At 39.4% G+C, this 24,249-nt stretch overlaps 1 protein-coding gene across 7 annotated transcripts in view; it reads left to right on the top strand.

Moving 5' to 3' along the window:
* The window catches only part of caska (calcium/calmodulin-dependent serine protein kinase a), a 133,229-nt gene that overhangs the window by 1,415 nt on the left and 107,565 nt on the right, over nt 1-24,249 (top strand). The window lies entirely within an intron of this gene.

Genomic DNA, 24,249 nt, shown 5'->3' with positions numbered 1-24,249 from the left:
GTGGTAGTATTTACCATCCTCCTGCATTGTTTTGATGTCATAGTTGCCCAGACATACACTACTTGGCATGAAAGCCTGTACTTTGACCTAGTGGCAGCTGGCAACTTGCAGCAGAGATTAAAGGGCAGGGCACCAGACCATCATGAGTCATGCACACCGCACATCTGGTCATCGTTAGTTACCGAAAGTCTCATCCAGCATGCTACTTGAAATAATATCCACTGCAAGGGTAAGACAATAGCAGTGCACGTTTTGGTAATGTTTTTGCATAGAGAAGTTCCGATATTTCATTAGTGTTCAGTAATCGCCATCCTTTGTGGAACAAGAACCTACATTATCCCATTCGTAAAGTTAGGAAGTATAATCAAATATAAATTAATAATTTTAAATAAATATTCAAGCTGCAATATAAAAAATCACAAGATAATTTTATGAGTTATAAGAATAATGTCAACTCCCTCAGGATAATACTGTGTATTTTGTAGCTGAATATGACAAAAAGTACCTTCCTTTTGTAATCCTGACATATATATATATGTATATAAGATGTATATATAAGATATATTATTAGCATTTACCCATATGATTATATTCTATTGCAACCAAACAGAATGTTGTGACAATCATAGTGTGTGAAAGTAGGTATGACTATGAATGCTCCCTTGCTGCTCCTTAATAACCAAAACTGGTCACAAATGGCAGCAAGATCTGTCAATAGTATTATTTCTGATTATTTCTGATGACCCAGCCTCTTCGGTCATTAGCCTTTACACTCATTGCATTCAGCTTTGTCCTACTTAATGGCTGCAGTACCTGCACCACACCTGAGACTTTACAACTTGATATCACATAGCTTCATAAAGGAAATGGGAATGAAAGAAGAGAGTAGTACATGCTGAAGGAGACAGTGACTTTGCCTTGATATTCAGCAGAGACAGTCGAATGACTGGAGTAGATCTGTTTGGGGGGGAAAGTGTTTCTGCTTTGACCAATGCATGAATAATTGACTCTGTCATCCAAACTGCCGGTCTTGAATGAAGCACTTCATTGGGCGTACAAACAGGAGCTCCGTGTGAATCAGGAGCTTGGCAGGCCTGATAAACACAGTCAGTCAGTCATAGCAGGCCGACTGGTTATGGGACTTCTGGAGTGTCACAGAGATGGTTAACTGTTTGACAGGGGGAGAAGACCTGCACTGCTCAGTACATGTTTAGGCAAGCCTGAAAATGTTCTGTACTCTTTTTATCCCACACGCTTTCAAGCAGTTTCTTTCTCTCTCACTCAAACACACACAAGCATGGAGCTAAAGAAGTCCTTCCTGCTACATCATCCCTGTGGATGTATGTGTATGTATCCCTAAATATGTGTTCTGCCAAGGTTCTTGTGGTGCAGGAGGAACATTTTAAGGTCAAATGCATTGAATCAGCCATACACAAGCACACTTGGTCTTAGTTTTCTGAATCGCAGCCTTAATAAACGAATTCGACAAACTGTCTGTGATGTACAGTTTGCAGGAGGAGAGAGTGGTCTTTTATCAGCCAACCTGCTGTTCTCTGTGTGGAGAGCTGCTGCAGCCTCAGCCTCTGCACCGAACTGCACTGAATAACCAATTGTGTTTTTTGATCCTGAAAGAGTCTGGATTAACCTGAGGGAAACCCAACCAAATGACAACACTGCAGTTAGGAAAGTCTAGGGATGCACAATCAGGATTTACAATTCAAGTGCAAACCTTTTAAATGCAGCAACAACTTGATCAGGAATTAAAATTCCAGTATAAAGCAATACAACTGCATCAAATGAGAACAAAATGTAGATATTAAGCCACAATTAATTCATGAACTTGTGCAAACAAAACTCTGAGCCATTATCGGACAGGTATCAGTATTGGATCAGTGAATCTTTAAGAAATGCGATACTTTTAAAGCCAAATGCCCGGATTTTGCTTTTCTCTGTGTGTGTGTGTGTCTGCATTCTGTACGGATGGATCAACATACCTGCAGATACTTACTTAAATATACTGTACTGAAGGTTACCTGTGCTGTACTGGGCTGTGAACTGTGCTGTGGAAAGCACTGTTGTGATCACTGCTCTGTGCCTTCCCTGTATTTAGTTGGTTTATGTAGGTGTAAGGCCCACTGGAAAACAGGGTACACCCTACAATTGTGAACATATGTATTCACGTGCATAATTTGAATGCATGAAAAAAATGTAGCCCTGTACTCGTCTTTTTAGAGCACTAGCCTTGGACCAAAGCCTGCCTGTTATCTAAGGTGTGTGTTTTGTGCATCTGCCTTGCTGTCACATTGATCCTGCTCATTGTGCTACGGTGTCCTGAGGCACGAAAACAAGAGGATGGGGTGAGGGGTGGGAGAAAGTAAATAGGGATTTTAAGACCAAGAAGACAAGAATAAGGAGAGTAAATCTGGGTTGGAGGATGGGAGAGAAAGAGAGGCTGCATTTGGATTGTATATAGGATGAGTGAGGGAGCAAGAGAGGTCAGGGTCACAGTAGAGGGAAGCAGTCCATTAGTTTGACTCACACATTAAGAGACATCCTGTGCCTTTGGGCTATGCTCTTTTCTAGTTCATCCTCCGAAAAAAGTTGCGCACATGTGCCTGTGTTTCTCACGGTAGGGGATGTAACACAGTGGTATGCATAAAGAAATGGACTGCAAGAAAATGTTTTTCATTATCCTTGCATCTTTAAATTGTTGTTAATACTTGCTGACAACAGTAAATGCTAATTTCAGTGCATCACACCGAAATTGCACCGTATCCTAAGTTTGGATTAAAGTTTTGATGCCGTGATGGTGGAGTGCTGCACAAAGCCAGAATGTCATTATAACTCTTAGCCCAGCTCTCAGTGTCTGTGTGTGTGTGTGTGCGTGTCTCAGTTCTGTGGTCTTGTGTGTCATTTTCCAAGAGCTACAGGGAATGTAAGCCAGAGGCCGCCCATTCACCTCATGGAGTGAACTGACATCACCCTGTGATCCACAAGGAATGAAATACCTACTAGTTTACTGTTCCACTGCTGCCTTTTTCAGCTTTCTGTAGAAGACATTATGGTAGTAATGAGGAAGATTCCTTTCCCTCAGGAAGAGTGTCTTTTTTGCCAAGATGCAACCCACCAGTCTAGTTCTTTATGTATTCAAAGGCTCCACTAAGGTTTTGTGTATTTATGTGAACGTTTAGTCATTTGCACAATGTCATTCTTGATAAAATGTGTGAACTACTGACCTTATTCAAGACAGCAGCCGATAAGCCATGTCTCTGACGGAGTTGGCCATAGGGGCTTGGTTTGTTAAAGATAATAAGCAAGCATGATGCTGAGCATGTTTAGGGGATCAATTTGAGTAAGCACATCATTACTGTGCAGTTTCTTTCAAACCTGTGCAATTCTCTTAACATTTTGGACAGTGTGTTTTTATGGCAGTATTTTTTGTAGTTCTTTTGTGGCAATATATTTTTTTATACTTTTATTTTGTATTCTGTTGTTATTCCTACTGCTGTTGCCTGCTCCCTATAACACCCAAATTTCCTGGTAGGGGATTCATTAAGTTTTATCTTATCTGCCAACCTACCTCCATTGTAATGAATACTTTTTGACTGGTAGTCTAAAGTACTTACTGAACACTATATCAATTAGGAAATGCAAGTTTCTAAAGTCATAATACGTCAACAATGTGGCAATTGTTGTGACTGAATGGGGCCTGTGACCTCGAGGGATACACACGTGGTGTTCGGCCCCTCGCCTACATTATGAGTTGTGGGTGCAAGCAGCCTGTGCTATATGGTCTTAACCTGTTGGGCTTGGAGAAGAAAATCTGCTGAAAAGCTGTTTCTAGCATGCACAATTACACATAGGTGACATAGCAGAGATTTCACACACAACCACTGAAATATTTATCCATCCTCATCATGCTGGGAAAACACCCCAAGCAGACCCCATCAGCTCTGTGTGTGCAGTGATAAGTTAAAAGGCTACATTTGGAGTATTTCTGAGCCCCTCAGAAGAACAAGCGCCGTTCAACTCACATAATAGCTACATGAGGGGTGTACTACAAAGCAAGATTAATGGGTTAGCAAGGTATGTTGGACATATAGTCAGCGTTTTCAGTGTCACAAAGGTAGCTCTCTTTTAACCTGCCTAGATAGGCATGACAGCCTATGCTTCACACCTGTTCAGAGTTGCACTTATAATAAAGTCCATGTTGATGGCTCTCCATCAGTCCATTTTGTGCAGAAGAAGAGTCAAATGATGCACCAAAGGTCCCTTTTTATGCACAGAGCCTGCCGAATAAAACTTGGGTTAACAAAGAAAGCTGATAACCACCGTCATGATACCCACGATCACTGATTGGGTTTTAAGGTTTTTTTTCGAGCCAGCTCAAGCAAAGAAAGCCTGGCTATGTCAAAGTTGCTTTGTAGTATACCTAGGAGTAGGTTGTATACTGGTTTCATCACTCTAGTAAAAATAATGCGTTTTACTGTGGTTGCCAGGACTTGCAGTTAGAGGGCTACGCGTGTACCCTTACAACTGGAGTTACATCCAGTAACTACTATTTTACTTGCTATAAGTTTTGACATCTTTATGTTGGTATACTGTTCATTTTGCTAGTTAGTCTGTTGAATTTGACGTTAGCATTTTTCACAGCTAATGTGGCTAACAGCTTCTATTCTAGGCCCACACACCGCAGTGTTGGTGTATTTAATATTGATAATAATAATGAAAATAGCCTTTCAGAAGCTTAACTCTTTTATTGATGAAGTAGTGTGGCACTGTGCACACAAGCTACATTTTCCCAAGCATGTCTGAAGCTCAAATGCAGCATAGCTTTCTGAGTTAATAGATTTATTACATTTTGTGTTAACAGTTTGTCCTTCAAATGTGCCCAAAATGTGTATAAATTGAACAAACCCATGCAAGCACAGTTGTATGCACACACACACACACACACACACACACACACACACACACACACAAACAAACACAAAGTTAGATCAACATGCACACATTCTCTACACCAGCTTGTTGTTATGTGGTGCATATGTTTTTTGTTTGTTTGTTCTAGTTGCCATATTGTCATAAATAAACAGCTTCGATTTCTCTCAGATTATCTTCAGTGTAGTAAAGCGTTTCATGTAGAGTGGCATTGGTACAGTAGCTTAGCTCCAAGTAGCTTGCCCACCACTGGTGATTGGTGACTGTTGCTGCTACTGCATGTGTGTCTGTCAATAAAGCCAGCCAGTCTCACATTCTAGCATATTTCTAGCAGACAATTTAATATGTAAGCAAAAAAAAAAAAACACAAAACAAGCACATCCATACCAGGCAAAATGAACCAACAAGATGTGACTTAACGCTACTAGCTGTTCATAGGCTGCACACCAGTCTAGGAGAACATGAAATGCCATTATAGCTGAGTCATGCATATATGCATGTCTTTAGTTAACAAATTCAGATGTGGGATATTTTGAAGCATATTTCATCATCACACCCGCACAAACTTGCACCAATGCAGAACATATGCAGTCGAAGGCCATCAACTTTAGGTGAAAGGGCAAGGACGGGCCAGAAAGTGACAGCTTCCATTCATTTTCGTCCCGGTTGCTACCGCTACAGAGTCTTCATCTAACTCCTTCACAAGAACAAACATTGCCGTTTACACTTGTGTAGAAGCAATGAGTATTGACAGCTTCATTCATGCTACTAACAGATTTGAAAAAAAAGAGAGCAAATACGAACAGAGACACTGTACAAGGCCATGAGTAGGAGTGACACAAAAGAGTCAGAGAGCCCACAGTGTGTGGAGTGTTAGTGTGTATGTGTGGGTAGATGCACAGAAATACCACATGGCTTGTGGTAAGATGAGAGTGTGATTTTCTGATGTTCCATTTACCACTATAGCCATCTAGAAAGTTGCACCACAAAGAGTTAGAGAGCTGAATCATATCAGCACCTACGTATTCAGCCTGTGGGCTGAGTATTCTTTGACAGTCTTTCATTCCAAGGAACAATATTTGAGTTTTGACATGAGTGATGTTGAATTTTTGCAGCCAGTACTAAAGTGGATTATTTAAAAAATCTGATAACAATGCTGCAATCTTTTTGTTTTTACATGAACACTCAACTAAGATAAACATAAAACAATTGTAACGAAGATATTTCCTGAGCGGGACATTATTAGTAAGCGGTGCTTACTGGTAGACAAAATATGTCATGTAGACATTGTTTCATGTTTTAAACTGCAACTTCTTGATTGACTTGATACAAATGAGCCATACAAGAAATGTCCCTAAATAAAAATGCCATTATTTAAACCATAAAAATACTAATCACTGAGTAAGTGAATAAGACAAAGAATGTGACAAGGCTGTTGACCAGTTTGTTGGTGTGTGTGTGTGTGTGTTGATACGTTGTGTCTTGGTTGGTAAAGTAGAAATGCTACTCAACCTGTTGACACAGATCACTGCATTTGAAGCAAAAAATATTTCTCTGTCAGCTCAACAACTGGTAGTTGCCAATATATTCGCGCAGGTGGGTGTGTAAATTAGCTGATAACCCTAAGCAAGACAGATGGAATTGAGTTAGCAAATAATGAATGAGGGGTAACTCGATGGAGTGGGATTCTGTTGCATTGTTTTTGACAGAGGTGGATACATTTTCCATAGAAATATATTCCTGACATTTTTATAGCATACAATATCTGCTGTGTACCTTGAGTTCCACTTCATTTATAGTAATCTGCTGTTCGATTTGTTCAGGTTGGTTGTTGATTTGTCTCATAATGGGAGGTGGCAGCTCAGGAAAGCAGATAGTGACTCTGATTTATTTCCAAAATTGTTCAACAGGTGTGCAGTGCCAGGTGGTATAAATATATCTATCTGCGCTATTTTGTGTGCAATTTAAACAAATTTCTGATGAGAATCCCATTTTGAGCACTTTTTTACATAGGGAAGTGAATTTTGTGGAGTAGCTTACGTTGTCCCAGATGGGAGTAAAATTAGATGATGCAAAAATAGTGTGTGATGTGATTTTGAATATGTATTGAAATTGATATGGCAGAGAGTAATGGTAAAAAATCCGATGCTTTATGTCCTTGTGCTTTTGGTTTTTGCAGAGTTGCCAGTTTGATTCTAGATTTTCCAGTAGAATTTAGAGATAATTGACTCTAGGAATTTGAACCAGTTTAGGATGGGTTGGGTTTCATTGTTGTGAGTAGGTCATTTATTTTAGGTAAATATTCAGTATATGGTAAGTATTGTTATTTTAACGGTGGCTATTCTGCTCATAACGGATAGTGGAAGGTTCATCCAGCGGTGGAGGTCATTTCATTTCAGTTTCCTTCTTTGACTGAACAAAGACTTAATAGATCTTAATTGCCTTTTTAACTCATTGTAAAGCACACTTCATTGAAACCCAACAGAAACGAAAGTCATCAAATCCCTCTTGGTTTGTCTTTCCGGGAAACTGAACCTGCAGCCTACTGCTACTTAATTTGTTTGGATGTAAAAGCTTAAGAGATACTGGGAAATTTCAACAGGAAAGAGAGAGGGGGCCTATGATTTTATAATCTCAGGGTCTTGCATTCAAGAAGGATGACAGAGGATTTCTGTATATTATGTAGTTTTGTAACTCTTTGGCTGTAATGACCATTATCATGTTTGGAGGAAAAAGGGGTAGGCTTACAACTGGGAAAACACCATTCCAACCATAAAGCACAGGGATTGCAGCGTCATGTTGTGCTTTGCTGCAAGAGGGACTGGTGCATTTCACAAAATAGGTGGCATCATGAGGAAGGAAACTTTCGTGGATATATTGAAGCAACATCTCAAGACATCAGCCAGGAAGTTAAAGCTTGGTTGCAAGTGGGTCTTTCAAATAGGCAATGACATGCATGCTTCCCAAGTTGTGGCAAAATTGGAAAACAATTACAATTGCTGGACCAGTTTATAAGGCTCAGGAAGGTTGTATGTTGTAGGACAGTAAGAAGAGGTCTGTTTTGAGTCTGCTTTGGTAGGGGCGTAACCACAACCTGGACTGTGTGCTGGTTTCTGTGATCTGATGAGATTTGAGATCTATCAGTGTGTAAAGTGTTACAAAGCCATTTCTAAGGCTATGGGACTCCAGCCAACCACAGCGAGAGGCATTATCCACAAAGGGAAAAAACTTGGAACTGTGGCGAACCTTCCCAAAATTACTCCAAGAGCATCGACGACTCATCCAGGAGGTTACAAAAGAACTCAGAACAACATCTAAAGAACTGCAGGCCTCACTGGCCTCAGTTAAGGTCAGTGTCCATGATACAACAGTAAGAAAGAGATTGGGCTAAAATGGCAAGGCAAGAACCTCTGCTGACCAAAAAGAACACAAAGGCTCGTCTCACATTTGCCAGAAAACATCTCGATGACTTTTGGGAAAATATTCTGTGGACTGACGAGACAGAAGTTTAACTTTTTGGAATGAGTGCATCCCCTTACATCTGGCGTAACACTAACACAGCGTTTCATTAAAAGAAAATCATAGCAGCAGTCGGTAGTGTGATGGTCTGGGGCTGCTTTGCTGCTTCAGGACCTGGATGACTTGCTGTAGGTGATGGAACCATGAATTCTGCTCTCTACCAGAAAATCCTGAAGAAGAATGTCCGGACATCAATTTGTGACCTCAAGCTCGAGCGCACTTGGGTATTCAGCAGGACAACGATCCAAAACACACCAGCAAGTCCACCTCTGAATGGCTTAAAAAACAAAATGAAGATTTTGGAGTCCAGACTTAAAGACTTAAATCCGATTGAGATGCTGTGGTACGACCTTAAACAGACTGTTCATGTCTAAAAACCTCATATTACAATTTGTTTGATGATCTGAAACAAGTGTGACAACAAAAGGCAACACATAAGAAATCAGGAAGGGAGCAAATACTTTTCCACAGCACTGTGTGTGTGTGTGTGTATAAATATAAATAATTGATTTTATTTTGTATCCTTTTTATTGTCTATTCTTTTTCTTGCTGTCTGTTATCAATGAAGTTTTATCTTGTCTTATCTTATTTCCCTAAAGATTAAACGGAGGTTTAAACGTAGTTTAACGTACTCGACTAGTCTAAAAGAAAGAAAACAGTCAGATTTGAGCACTTTATAATCCATATGGAAACAGCCGCTATATCACTCTCGCTAAAGCCAGCAGACGCCCAGCTTTCTCATCATAAAACACACTTCATTCAAACTCAACAGACACAGACTAAAACTCACCAAAACCTTCTTGGTTTTTCTTTCCACTATTCTAACAATCTCCACCAACTCTGGTTTGGTCGAAATAAACCCTTTCACTGAATTTGGAGAGGGGTGAGTGAGAGGGCGGACAACAGAGAAGCAGCATGTAAACAATGATTAACAGTGAAACTCTTCCATTCCTATACATATGAATAAAGTCAAAGACACACAAAATAGGGACACATGATATGTATTGACAAACGTTAATATCAGCCAGCACCTGTTCAATGTTTTACTGCAAAGCCTGTGCCTGTGCTGTAGTTTACAACTGGGTTTAAATCATTTATAGTGGCTGCAGAGAAGGTACAATGTCTAGTACAGAGGTATGATTTGGCCAGTGCATGCACATACATGGCAGGGACAGGGATAGAATAATGTTCCATAAAATAATTCATTTAAATAATGCACATTTTTTCCTCTTTGAGTCACATTCTATTCACATTCAATTCATTCATTGGAATATGTTTAGCTGTCCTGCTCCTGGATATGGCCCCCACCCATAGAAGATGGGAAAAAAACTGATTGGAAAAGGTACAAAACAAGGGAAATAAATGAATCGGAAAGAGATGCAGGAAAAATAATGCATCATTGAGACATTGAGGCTAGGAAGCAGTGAATATTTGGATAAGGGCTTTAACAGTCTGCAGCCACATTTAGCAGGGGTATTATGGCTGTGTTGACAAATTGTCTGACAGATGGGTGACACATGCTCCGTGTCCCAGCCCCATTCCAAGTGCACCTGGGGCTCAGAACAGAGACACACAGCAAGACTCACTGTGTTGAGCTGAGTAGAAAAACACATTGTCTTACTTCAAGCCGCCACAGTCTTATAGTACAATTCACAATTAGGACTTAAGTTCCCTCTTTATGTCTTTCAGTCACTGCTCAGTCTCGTTGCTGTCCCTCAACTCTTTGAAATGTGGGTCATATTCATAAGTGTATTACGTGTAGTGTAGATAAAATACTAGTATTTAAATAAATCTAGGGTTCAGGACTTTGGTAATTTGGCAATTTTTAACTGAATCCTAAATGCCAAGAATCAGGTTCCCATAAAAAATGTGAATTTCAGTTCTGCTTACCAGTTGGCCGATTTCAACCAAAGGCTAGTTGCAAGGATGTGGCTACCTGCCAGAACATCAACATCTACATCTACATAGTCTGCATCATAAATCAATGCAAAAGTGTGTCAGCTTGTTTAGATATGAGCATGTATGGCCAATGTGACAGCAGCGTGAGAGATGGACCGCAGTAAATGCTCAAAAGGGTTTTTTGTTTTATAAACAAATCGATCATTGATCTAAACAAATCTCCTAGCTGTTGTATTGTGCTCCTATTAAAATTATGGTAAGTTTGAATATAGCTTTAGTCATAGTTTATCTGGAAACTCTGTGACTTTGTGTGGCCTCGGACTGATTCATGCTCTCTCTCACTGTGGTCTTGGTAGACCATCCACATATGCTACTTAGGCTATCTATTCAATTCAATTCAATTCAATTTTATTTATGTAGCGCGCACACACACACACACACACACACACACACACACACACAGACACACAGAGAGACAGAGAGAGAGGTTCAGGGATGGACAGAAATCACAGTATTGACAGATGTAATAGATTTATAGCGATATGAATATGGCATAGTATATACATATGTCGTATATTTATGTATGTGATGTATTTACATATTAATGAACAAAATACAGCACTTATGATTTAATAATAAAAGAAGTAATAGAAGTTGCAGTGGATGTCAGGCAGGGCCATGGCAGGAGATGCAGCTGTAATCAGTAGTCCAGGTTCAGCCACTTACAGTGCTTTTCTAGTATACCAACCACTCAAAGTGCTTTACAGTTGCTCTTAGCTCTTTGGGGTTTAGTATCTTGCCCAAGGACACTTGCAAGCTGATGTTTGAACCGGTGACCTTCTGATTCGTGGACGACCCACTCTACCCTTATGAGCCACAGCTGCAGTTTGACATTCACTCTCATAGGTGTTGATGGTACAAATGGTACACTGCCATGAATTTACCCTCTGGTCTGAATGTTGATTATACCTGACCGGTGTTGCATAGTTTGGAAACAATTCAGTTGATCTCCTTTTCATTTATATAGCACCAAATCACAACAAATATCTCATGACACTTTCCATATAGAGCAGATCAAGACCATACTCTTCAATGCACAGAGACCCAGCAATTCTCCCATGAGCAAACACTTGACAATGATGGTGAGGAACCAGGCTCGACCAGTTGGGTGGTGTGAGTGTTGAGTGATTATATGATATGATTGATTTTACTCTAAAATAGGCTGTTGTTTTACTTTTTGCACTTCAAGTTTATTTTTATGCTAATATGCATGCTAAGATGATGCAACGAGAAGTTTTTTTTTTTAGCTATACAGACGCAGTTCGCGTCAGGCTTCTGTGTCATCCTGTCAGGGTTTATTTCTCCATGCTCACTCTACAGTATTCCACTTAGAACACGGCTTACTGCTAAAGCATTTAATAATGTAACCCAAAGTAATGATAAAAACATATTTTATTGATTTAAAATGAGCCTACTCTGATCTGACACCGCTCTCACTGCTCAGCGGCTCTGAAAGTAAACAACCGCCTCTCACTGTGCGCAGGCCGGCAGGCAGGACAACATATTTCTTTACAGTTATTCAGCGCAATCATGTCAAATGTGGAGAAGTGATGGGATATCCCAGACCTGAGAGAGACGTAGCTGGAGACAGAGTTTGGTTTACCGCTGTTATTTCTACTGATGGATAAAAGTCCTGCAGCTGATTCAGGTGTTTAGTGTCATACATTAAAAATCTGTCTCCAGTTTTGTCTCCACTAAGCAGTCTTTTAGTAGGTCGATCGCTCATTCTGTGCTTTTCTTGGTGTGTTTTTCGTGTCTGAAGGCTTCAATATGGTCGATCTCTGTGTCCTCAAGTCTCTTGTGCCTTAATATTGCTTCTCCTGTCGTTCCAGCATTGTTCTTTACTTTTCTTTTTTGCTGGGGACATATCATTCTCCAGCCACTCTTCAAGTGTTTTGTCCTCTCCAAACAAATTAAAAGTAATGCTCCATATTTTGCCACTCAAACCAGATGGCAATTTGTTATGAATTTTGGCCATTTTGATTGACCAATCAGAATTGAGTATTTTAGAGTGCTGTGTTCGAAACCAAGATATGTACCATTACAATCCATGCCTCGAATTATACCATGATGTGAATTTTTATACCCAGCCAAACACTCATGTTTTTCTTACTATTGGATTTACTTCTGATTACAATTTAATTCTTGGCCGTCATTTTTTTTTCCTTTCTATATTTTCAATTATTACAAATCGTAATTGCACAAATGCAATACAAATCATACATTTTCTTTGTATTTATTATATTTACGTAAAAACTGTCTGATAAGAAGATCAGAAGAATGTCAGTCAGAAAACAAGTATGCAATGCCTTGATTTAAGATCAGTAAGATATCATCTTACTGAGGTTTGGCTTTTTGCAGTGAACACTCCACACACTGTGGGCTCTCTGACTCTTTTGTGTCACTCCTACTCATGGCCTTGTACAGTGTCTGCTCATATTCGTTTTTTTTTTTTTTTCAAATGTGTTAGAAACATAAATGACGCTGTCAATACTCATTGCTTCTACACAAGTGTAAACGGCAATGTTTGTTCTTGTGAAGGAGTTAGATGAAGACTCTGTAGTAGTAGCAACCGGGTCAAAAATGGATGGAAGCTGTCACTTTCTAGCCATCTTTGCCCCTTTTATCTAGAGTTGATTGCCTTTGACTGCATGTGTTCTGCATCAGTGCAAGTGTGTGCGGGTGTGATGAGGAAATATGCTTCAAAATATCCCACATCTGAATCTGTCAACTAAAGATGAGCAGCAGCATGACATCATGGTCATCACCTTCTCAGAGACTGGTGTGCAGCCTGTGAAGAGATAGTAGTCTTAAATCACGTGTTTGTTCATTTTGTCTGGTATGGACGTATTTATTCATTTATTTATTTATTTGCTTACATAGCAAATAGTCTGCTAGAGATTGTTATGCCTCGGTCGAGGGGAACCTTTGACAAGGTATGATGTGGTGCTCCCCCAGTCTTCCCACTCCAAGAAAGCCAGCAACATCAACAAGCTGAATTTAAATAGGAGCAGTTTTATTTGCTTCAGAGGGAGAAATAACAAACTGAAACACTCTAGATTACCCTAACTTACAAAAGAAAAGGTAAATGACAACAGATAAACCACCTCCTAAAAATCAGGAAACAGGAGAAAACTGGGCGAAATCAAAAGGACTTCTCCCTCCCTCCCTCTTCTCACCTTCGTTGCTTAAAAGATTTAACAGAACATTTGCCCTGATTTCCACTGAACACGCTACAACAGGATTTTATGATGCTGCTGATCACTACTATGATGGGCTGGTGTTTTCTGGTGGTGGAAAGGCTAGAGAGGAGGAGGAAGAGCGCAGGCGGTGGGCTGTTCAAATAGGTCAGGCATCCACCCCTTGACCAATCAGGCCAGGCAATCAAACCACATAAGGGACCCCACCCACTCTATGTTCACTCATTCATTAGGAAACACACACACACACACACACACACACACACACACACACACACACCACCCCTACAAGGGGGAAGAAACTGCAACAAACAGACAAAACTAAAAAAATGAACCACAGGGTCATAACAGCGATATGCTAGAATGTGAGACTGGCTGGCTTTGTTGATGCATGCACACACACACTCACCCTCCAATATTTACCATTCTCTCTTCAATACGTGGATGCCTCTTCTAGCTGTTGGTGCTTGGGCTGAATGAGCAGGGTTGATGAGAGGTCGAATTGAGATCAGGTGGACTCTTAAAGAATGACTCACTGATGGAGGAGGAGGAGGAGGAGGAGGAGGAGGAGGAGGAGGAGGATGGCGGCTAACAAGGCATGATCACACAATATTGTGTTCTGGGCAACCATGGTGAGAGTTGCTGAAGTGTGACAACTGATTTTGTTTTGTTTTTGGATCACCTGCCAGGGTATGTGGGAATGTACCCTATAAGACGAGGCAAAGCCACGGGCTTTTTGAGTATATAGACTTAAAAAAATAGTGGAAATGTGATCATAGAATTATGGAATCATTCAGGAGTGGAAAGTTTCAAATGCAATTAACTGGCATAAATGGCGTGGAACTGATATTTAATTCAACAAAGAGTTCTAGCAAAACCTGTTAACTCTGATATTTATTTGTCTTACTACAACAAAATAAATTTCGGAGCCCCCTAAGTCTTGGAAGTCAAAATGTTGCTTTTTATTTTGTCTGCCAACGAACTGGCCAAACAGGTTATTTGTACAAGTATTATGTGTATTAAACATATTCATTAATAATAAAACATAAATCAACCATTGTTTGATAAAAAAGTGTTTCTGTACAAATTTAACTTTTTGCTTCCCCCAACTGCCACTGCTTTTTTTATCATCGGATTCAAAAGTTAAAAAACAGCTCAACTACCCACAAACGTCTGTGTCTCGACTGTGTTGGCTAACAGCTTCATAAATCAGCTGTTAGCCAACACTGCTGTAACTTCAGCTTGGCAGTGCGAGCCTGCCGACTACGCTAACATTTAGCCTACCTTGTTTTTCAAAAAACACTAACGTAAACCGTTGCCGCACTCGGTTGGACTTTCGTCTTGGAAAGTTAGTATTAGTTGAGCTAACTAGTTAAATGGGCCTAGTTACGTTACTCTTATTTTCACTTCATCACTCAAACTGATAATTAGCTAAGCCATTCACTTTATTTTTTCATCATATTTCAACAAACAGCCAGCTAATGTTTGCTAGAAAATGCCTAAAAAAGAAATGTGAAAAATCTGATTTTCTATCACTTACTGTGAGACCAGCGATGCTGATTACTGCCAGAAACTAGGAGAGCAGATGCACCTTCCTGCATGCAGCGCTTTCTTGAATGTAGAATCCGGTAGTCTTCCCACGCTCTCACCACGCACTCGTGGTACTGGTTTTACTGAGTGATGTCAGACACATGCAGTAATGTTGAAACAGTTGAAGTTAGTCAAAAATTTGAAGTTTAATTAACTCAAAAAGCAAGAAAATTTGAAAATGACAAAAGTAAAATCACAGTATTTAAGGTAGTAGAAATTTTTATTAGAACTTAGTTTGCAATACTTAATGTATTAAATTATTTATACATTTGGGCATCTGTAAATAATTGGGATTTGTGTGGTTCAGAGCCTTTCATATAGATTCATGCTATTAAATCAAACGATTTTTCTTCTAGCAGGTGGACACAGCTGAATCTGTTCTATTTAAAATTAATGCCATAAATGAACAGTTACCTTCTACCTCATACTAACACCGAGATTCCACAATCCACAAAATACTTCAGACTTAACGTTCCTCTTGAAGTTTTCTTATAATAATTCAGCTGTGTGTGCAGTGCAGTGATGTCACCCACCCAGATGACTGCCTTGCCATGTCCCTCCAACTAAGTGTCGACACCACAGGATGTCAACTACTCTCTTTCAGTCTGGGGAAGTGCTTGTGTCTTTGTGTAATCAAGTGTTTTTAAGTCAGTGTCACCCTGTTGATGCAAAGCATATGTGATCTCTTAGTTTGTAGCGGTGTGTGTGTGTGACCCCTTGGTGTGTACGTGTGCATATGTGGGCCAATCTTAGCTTTCATGCTGGCTTCAACAAACAAAGAGGATTAAGAGACATAAGCACATAAGGAATGCTACTGGACAGAGTGAGTAGTAACACCAAGAGGTAAACCCCATAACATAATACTCTGCATCAACAAAAACATTGAAATATATTTATGTATTTCAATACATAACCCAGAAAAACAAATGTTACAATGATATAATTGTACAATACATTCATTCACATGTACAAAATATGCCCTATAATACTTTGGAACATCTCTGCACTTGTATTTATTTCTAAAGTAGGTAGATCCTTGAATGCTTCACAGTAGATGCTGACTGTGTTGTTGTTAGGCAGCTCCTGTGTTACTTGAAAGGGCTATTTATGATTTATCTTCTTGATTTGAGAAATTTTATTCATGATCTTAGAATTCCATTTCTGTGCAATTTTAATCAGGTTACTTTTTTTTTTGTTTTTATGTTCTTAGTCTGTGATTTATTGTTATTGCTGCCTATTTTCGCATGGTAAGACAGTGGAAACTTAAGTGCTATCCACCAAAATAAATGGCAGCTTCAAGTGGGATGTTAATGCATGTCCATGTTAATGTGTAACCATACATCACATCACATCACATCAACAGATGTTATGTTCACTCTCACAGCCAACAAGTGGAGCTTTTGTCAGACTTACTTGTTATCTACATGTTGCTCAGTGGTTCTCACCAGTAGGCCTGGCTTTAGTATGTAAGCCTCTATAAGCCCTAATGCAAGAGCCTCTTACAAAGTTATGTAGATTGCTTGAGAAGCCAGCATCTCTACGTAGACGGACCGTGCATAGTGGGAATGATTGTTGAGAGACTAAACCTCATCTTGTGGTGCCATCCTCTCTAACTGCAGAGCGCTGAGCATCTTGTCATTACTACCTTGCCCTTTGACCTTGCAATAGCTTGAATGGGTGAGTGAGCTCAGGACTGTCCTGAAGCCTCCAGACACCCACACATGTTGAAATGAGAAAGGTGGCAGACAAGGTAAAGGTCAGAGCTTTTCTTCTCACTCAGAAGTCCTGCTGAGATGGTCAGAGGCTCAGCCGCTTTGGTCGGTTTATTGTGTCGAGTGACTTGTTCATGCATACGGAGGCTGTAACCACAGTGCACTTAGGATCAGAGATGACCTTTACACACACGCAGGAACTTATTGTGGGCAAGAGGGGGGCTTTGCTCTGAGCTTTCTGCTGAGTATTGAGTTCCTCTCCTCTGACATACACACACACACAGACACTCACAGTTTCTCTCAGGCTGTGTTCCCAGAGAATAGACTGTAGGTTTAGTGTATTCTCTGTGGAGTGCTGTTAGGGCTTTAGCCCAGGAGAAACATTACTAGCATGTAGATAAGTGAGCAAGAAAAGAGCGTACAAGGAAGAGGTACTGTTTTGGTGAAGATAGTAAACAAGGCTTGTCAGTATGTCTGTTGGAGCCATGTGTGCCAACAGATGAGACGCTGGGAATTTACCCCTTGGTGCCCTTCTCCTTGTCATCTGATGGGGAAGTAGGAGACTGAGAAGAGAGGTGGAAGGCTAGCCTGTGCACATATGAAAGGATATGTTTAGCCTTCGTACCATATTTTCCATCTTATCAGTGTTAACCTCCATTTCTCATTTGCTTTCACTTCACCCCTCTCGTCTGTCACTGTTTATTTCTTTTTCTTTCCGTCTCCTTTTTCTGTTCAGCCTGGAGGCCACTGAACTTCTCTGTGGTAGAAGAGAACAGAATGGCTGCTCAGCTCCTTTGAAGTCTGTCTGAGAAACTGGCAGACGGGGTCCTCGCTCTTTGGCAGGGCTGCTGAGTGCTGGAGAACTTGTAGAGCTGGCACAAAGCTTGGCTCAGAAAGGCTGATGCTGTTCTCAGAGTAATGATAATTGGGATGACTCAAACCACTAAAACGTAGCCAAAGCGTTCATTTTCATGATGTACTTTAATAGGACTGGGTAATATGATGGTATGATGGTATATACCATGCAATGATAGAAATGTAGCAATCCAGCTGCTTGTAAGGTCAGGTGAGTTGGGCAGCAGGACTATGCCATGTTCTCACGTGATGTAGCGATAATCCACCTCTACTGCATCTCTGTTGTTCTCATTTGGAACCTTATAGCTTCCATTTTGAAAGAAAGTTAGTTTTACTGTTTTGAGTCTTTGTGATGAAGTATGGAACGGTATGGTTATCTTGAACCATTTCTTAATTGAATTTATGTATGTATACAGGGACGGCTGGTATAAATGGGCTAACAGGGCTCAGCCCTCCCAAGCTAGCACAAAAAAAATGTGAGAAAATTATTTCTTAAATAACTTACGACAGATTGTTTTGAGTTTAGGTGAAACCAAAGGTAGCAACAGCACCAATCAGTCAAAAGAAAAACATAGAATATCTGTAAATGGGCTTATTTTTTACAGGTGTCATGTCACAACATGTCGCCAAACAGCTGGAATAAAACAGCTGCAGCAGGATATCTGTGGGCAGTCGGTGCAGTTGGTGGTTGGTTGTGTGTGTGTGTGTGTGTGTGTGTGTGTGTGTGTGTGTGTGTGTGTGTGTGTGCGCGTGAGAGGGAGAGTGTTGATGTAGAGCACTAACAAAGTATAGCGTACCTGTAATTGATGTAACTGTGTGTTTCATAGGTGATATGTTAACTATTTTATCAGTATTATGCATTTGATTATTTGATTATGCATTTTGCCCACCCACCAAATTTCACCACCAGCCGCCACTGTTACCATATATATATATATTATTTATATATACAATTACCATGATATAAAATTACATACACTGTGAGATTGGATTTTGGCCATATCACTCCTATTACTTTAAGCTATTACATAGGTTATTTCCTTGTGCAGTGTTCAGACTCTTATATTAAAGCGGAATAAGTATCGCAAACTTTGATACTGTTCCACTGTTGAACTGACTTGCACAGTGTTTCCATCCACAAATTGCTGGTATTTAATTTGACTAAACAAACTGTAGTTTGACTGTGCCATTTATGTGGTTCAAAGTAAGGTGAACGTCCTGGGCACCAGTGTCACCAGTATCATAGTGAGAAAGTTACTCAAGAGATGGATGTGGTTTAATGGTACCTAGTCTGCAGCCAACTTGATTAGATGTGAAATGTCCAACTGTTTTGCCAGACGCTTTGTGGATTGTTATTTGCACATAGCAAAGACTCTGTATGTAACACACTTATGATGGACTTGTTATAGGCCAATCACGGAGCTCATCACATATGAGCTACGGGTGTGTACAGTATATTGGAAAGTGTCACTGTTTTATAGTTTGTTCACTAGGCAAGGTAATTTCGTCATAGTGATGTGAGAAAACAATATAAGCCACAATATCATTACTTTTTTTTTTTTGGTAAATAATAATAATATTATGTTGCCTCAGTTGGGCTATAATTCTCAATGGTGACGACAGAAGACACCGTACTGAACACCACACCACAAAAATACACTGCACCTTCATTTAGACTAGCAGCTGATCATTTTCATTATGATTCATCTGTTGGCTTTTTTTTCAATTCATTGATCAGTTGTAGGACTGTAGTGTCGTAAAACTGAGAGTGACCCTTAAAATCACAATTTTGCAAGATGACCAACAGTCAGAGGTATTTCATCTACAATATGAAACAACAAGCAAGTTATTACATCTGTGCAGCTGTAATGTTTTGAATTTTGGCATGATAAATCAGTTGAAAGGTGAATTAAGTATCATCCACTAACATTACAGATTAATCAGTTGAGCATTTCATCAACATCTTCTCTGGCCTTTTTCAAACATATGTGCAAGCCTTTTATAATGCATGTCTAAAAGTATTTGAAAGGACCAGTATGTAGGATTTAATGGCATCTGGCGGTGAGGTTGCAGATTGCAACCAGCTGAATTAAAGGTCGACTGATAAATTGGTTTGGCCGATTACCAGCACCTTTGGGATGTTTTACAAATTAACATTTTTGGCAGAACTTGGCTCCAATTGTGGCCGATGGCTGTGCAGCCTCCACCAGTCACATAGGGATGTACATCGCCGTGTTACGTGGAAGTCAAGGGAATGCCATTGTCTACCTCAGATAATTTGTATTTAAATTAACCTCTTAACACCGATTGTCGCGAATTCACATCATACCGCTTTAATCCACATTGCAGCTGAATCGTGCATGCATTCCTCTAATGCCGGTTTGTGCATATTCAACACACACCTAGGAACCTTTGCAAGCACTGGTTTCTCGTCAGACTGGTCAAAGTGAAAACTACATCCGTTGTGTTGTTGTTACAATGTAATGGTTGTAAGCCAATGTTGTGGCTGTTTTGATGAAATAAATGATATTTTAATACACAAAAAAGATGTTTTTTACTGCATTTAAGCATTGAAAAAAGTGGATGTATAATTTTTTAATATAATTCTAAATAAATTCAGGCGTCAAGGGATTCAAGTTGACTTTATATAAGAATATAAGCTTTATTTTAGATTTGATATCTATGAGCATCATAATGTTGTTGGTTATAGTATGGTAATATTTATGCATTAGACTGAAGGTAAGTGCCTCCTCTGAATGCACGCTGTCTCTGTTTTGTTAGTTACTCTTTGCGTTAGCTATAAACTTGATTGTTGCAGTGAACATTTTTGTCAACTGGCAGAGGCATGACTCTAAAGAGTGCAATGAAAGTTCAGAGCATAAGCAATGTAAGAGTCTTAGTCTTCTTATCTCTTCCTTTGTTGTTATTTTGATGATTCAATGACAGACTGAGTCCATTTTAGTCCAGCAGTACAGGCACTAGCTTAGCTTTAGCTTGTAGCAGGAGCAGTCCACAGGGAGGAGAGAGCAGTTAGCTTCAAAAATTCAAAACTGCAAAAATTAGCAACCACCAGTATCACGCCTTTTATTTGTAGTGTTAACAACAAACTTTATTGTCACTGAATTTAAACTACTTTCGGCCAGTGGATAAAGTAAGGGCACAGGCTTTATCTGTCACAATGTCCGCTTCAACATTAGGACAAATGAATACTGCCAGCAAATATGTTTATTTGAATGTGAAAGGTAAAACATTTTCTAGGATCTACAACCACGTCCAGTTGCCCTTCAGTCAGCCTTCCTTGGGTAACCATGACCTGGATGACTGAGAAACTTCACAGACATCTATTGTTGTGTCCTGTGTGTGAAAGGGCAACTCTGGACAGTGTCCAGACGTGGTTCTCTCCGATCCATCTGAGCCTTAACAGACAGGACTGCACAGTCTTGTGAAGTGTGTTTATATGTGGGAGGAGGATTAATGGCCACATGTGCTCATTTAGACATCTCTGCAATCATATAAACATACTGATTTATGTCACTGTGTTTGTGTGTGTGTGTGCACGCATTGTTGTGTGCCCAGTCTCAGCTCTGTGGGTTCATTAACTTTTACAGACTGCACTGTGCTCGGAGGAAATGGCCAAGCCAATATGCTGACAACTGTGCAGATTCACTTCACAGAGGACACAAAGTACACACACACACACACACACACACACACCACTTTCTCTCTCGCAATCACCCCTGTCTGTCTTGATTGTGATTAATTACTAGAAACAGGATTGGGCTCTTCAGCAGTGAAAAGACAAATTCATAGTTGTTTTGTTGGTAAAAATCCAGCAGCTTTTCTATTGCACTTACTTTAGCCTTTCATTATTTAAATGCACTGCAGTGTTAATCAAAAGTTCCATTGATTTCATTGATTCCTCTGTGCCGAAGCTCTGCAGTGTGTGAGCTATGTTTTGGAGTTGTGTTTAGTACAGGAAGGATGCCTGGGATTTAGAGTCAGAGTTTCCAGTCTTTATTTATGAGCATCTTGATGGTTTGTGGTTGGCTGAGTGCATCTGAGTGGCAAATGCTGATGGCTATGGTTGGAGAGAATCTTGAGGCTTTCTGGAGGGTCAGGGAAAGGCATGTTTCTGGTCTGTATATGAGGCTGTGGTGCTTACTGCCGTTTTGTGGCTGTTTGAATATAGACCCGTCTAACATAGGACACAGTATTCAGCCCTGTCCTAAATTTGAACCCAAACTATGAGCTTTACTGATGACCTCATGCAGCAGCAGTGACCACACAACCAATTTTAAAACCTGTTTAATGTTTTTTCCCTGTACCATGAAAAGTAAAGATAGCTGGTGTTTGACTGGATCATTGTGATCTGAACTTGGATGGGAGCTTTATTGAGCCTTCTTGAGCTGTTTAGTAATGGTATAATTTATTATTTCATTCCCTCTCGCTTATGGAATCAAGTCTGAGAGCTCCTAAATTAGACCAGATGAAAAGGCAAAGCAGATAATCAGGCCTTCTGTTCATAATTTCACAGCACTTATTAATGAGAGAATCCTACATTGCATCAGCACAGTTAATTAAAAATAATGGGATCATTTTAATTCTTTACTCTTAAAAGTAGTATATGTAACAGTTTTAATCCCCATCATACAGTATACCTGATAATTCTGATTAGTTTTAATTGCCATGATTACCATACACAAATGAGAACATAGTAATGCATCAGTTTTAAGACTGGGTTTATCTCATGCCTGTTGTTTGTTTGTGCTAATGTTATTAAAATTAAGAATGCATTTCCCATAAAGAAATGCAAAATAGCTGCTTTTACAGTTTCAATCACAGCAAATCTGAGAATTTCCTTCTTTTCTCAGTCATGAAAAACTGGAAACAAGGTTGGAACGATGAAGCAATTAATCCATCAGTCAATCAACAGAAAAATCATTATATTCAGTCGTTTATTGTTTAAAATTCTAAAACATTCTTTAGTTGCGGTTTCTTTCTGCTTTTCTGCTTTTTTTTCTTTCTGTCGTTTTAAACTCCATATTTGGGTTTTAGACTGTTGGTCAACAAAGGAGGACACTTTTAAGTGAATAAACCAAACATTAATCAATTACATGAGAAAATAATTGGCAGTGACAATTATCATTCCAGTAACTTGTAGTTCTGATTATTAATTGAGTACCTTTGAATTTTATGCTGTGGGTCTGACAAAGCAAGCAATTTGAAGACTCAACCTCTAGGAAATTGTGCTTTTTTTGTAACATGTATACTATTATATAAATATGCTATTTATTTGATAAAATGACAATTAATCAACATTAATCATTATGAAAATTATTATTAGCTGTAGCCCTAACTTACACATTAACGATTTAATTGTAAAAGAATTAAGCATTAAATAAAAGCATTATTGTGCTGTTGCTTTATCAAAGCTATTGATTCAATTATCTGATTCTGTGTCTGTGATGGATTTTAATCCTGCTCCTGAGGTTACATCATGTTATGCTGTCCTGTAAATACCTTTTTCAGTGTCCTCTATTGGAGCTACAGCCCATAACACTGTTAGGTTGCGGTTTTGGTCTTTAATACATTGTAGGAGGGACTCATTTTGTTTAATGATCCTGGCTGTGTGCATTGGCCTCAACTGGACACACACTCCTAAACATACACTGTGTAAACCATTGGAGGCTTCTGTGACCAGAAGAGCATGGTGGCTTTCAGGCTACTACCATAAACATCTCGTCTTCAGTCCTGTCTTAAAATGTTTTCTTAATGGGTCCCCTCTTATCCAGAAATGGTCCTCATCAATGATTTAGCAGTGGGGCAGTTGCAAAGACCTAATGGTCCAGATGCCTCATTGAAGTTGCAGTGGATCTTACAGGCATACACAACAGGATCATGACAAAAGGCAGCAAATGGGACTTCTCATCATCTGGGACGTTGAGTTATTGTAATAATTTCTGAGTCTTTATCTCATGCAACTACAATTTGCCAAGCAAAAATTCCCTCCAAAATGAACTGTAATAATTCTATGAAAACTGATGTTAACTGATTATACAAATGCTCTGCAAATTGAGATGTTGGCATAATTTGGGTTTTAGCACGTTTTTTTCCTTGTCATTGAGGTCTGTATTGAATGTACATAAAATCCTACATTAATAGATTACAAACACATACTAGTGTATTTTTACATACCTCTTGTGCATTTTTCAATACACTTTAGGTGTACTTGAAAACTCCTTAAAACGTATTTTAAGTGAGGATTCAAAGTGTACTACTAGTTTGCTTAAATATATTGCACACTATTAAAGAATTTACCCAATAAAATTAGGGTAATAATTTGCACCCATTTTTTGGGTAGATTTACTTCCATATATTGAGTATGAAATAACTGCAATAAAAAGCTATGAAATACTTCAATAAATTGGGTTAAATTTACCTCACATTTGTGTATATATTCAAAAACTACTTAC

The sequence above is a fragment of the Chelmon rostratus genome, chromosome 13 (assembly GCF_017976325.1).
Source record: "Chelmon rostratus isolate fCheRos1 chromosome 13, fCheRos1.pri, whole genome shotgun sequence".
In the NCBI taxonomy this organism is placed as follows: Eukaryota; Metazoa; Chordata; class Actinopteri; order Chaetodontiformes; family Chaetodontidae; genus Chelmon; species Chelmon rostratus.
Note: the sequence above shows the minus strand (reverse complement) of the source record. Positions and strands in the feature narration are given on the sequence as shown.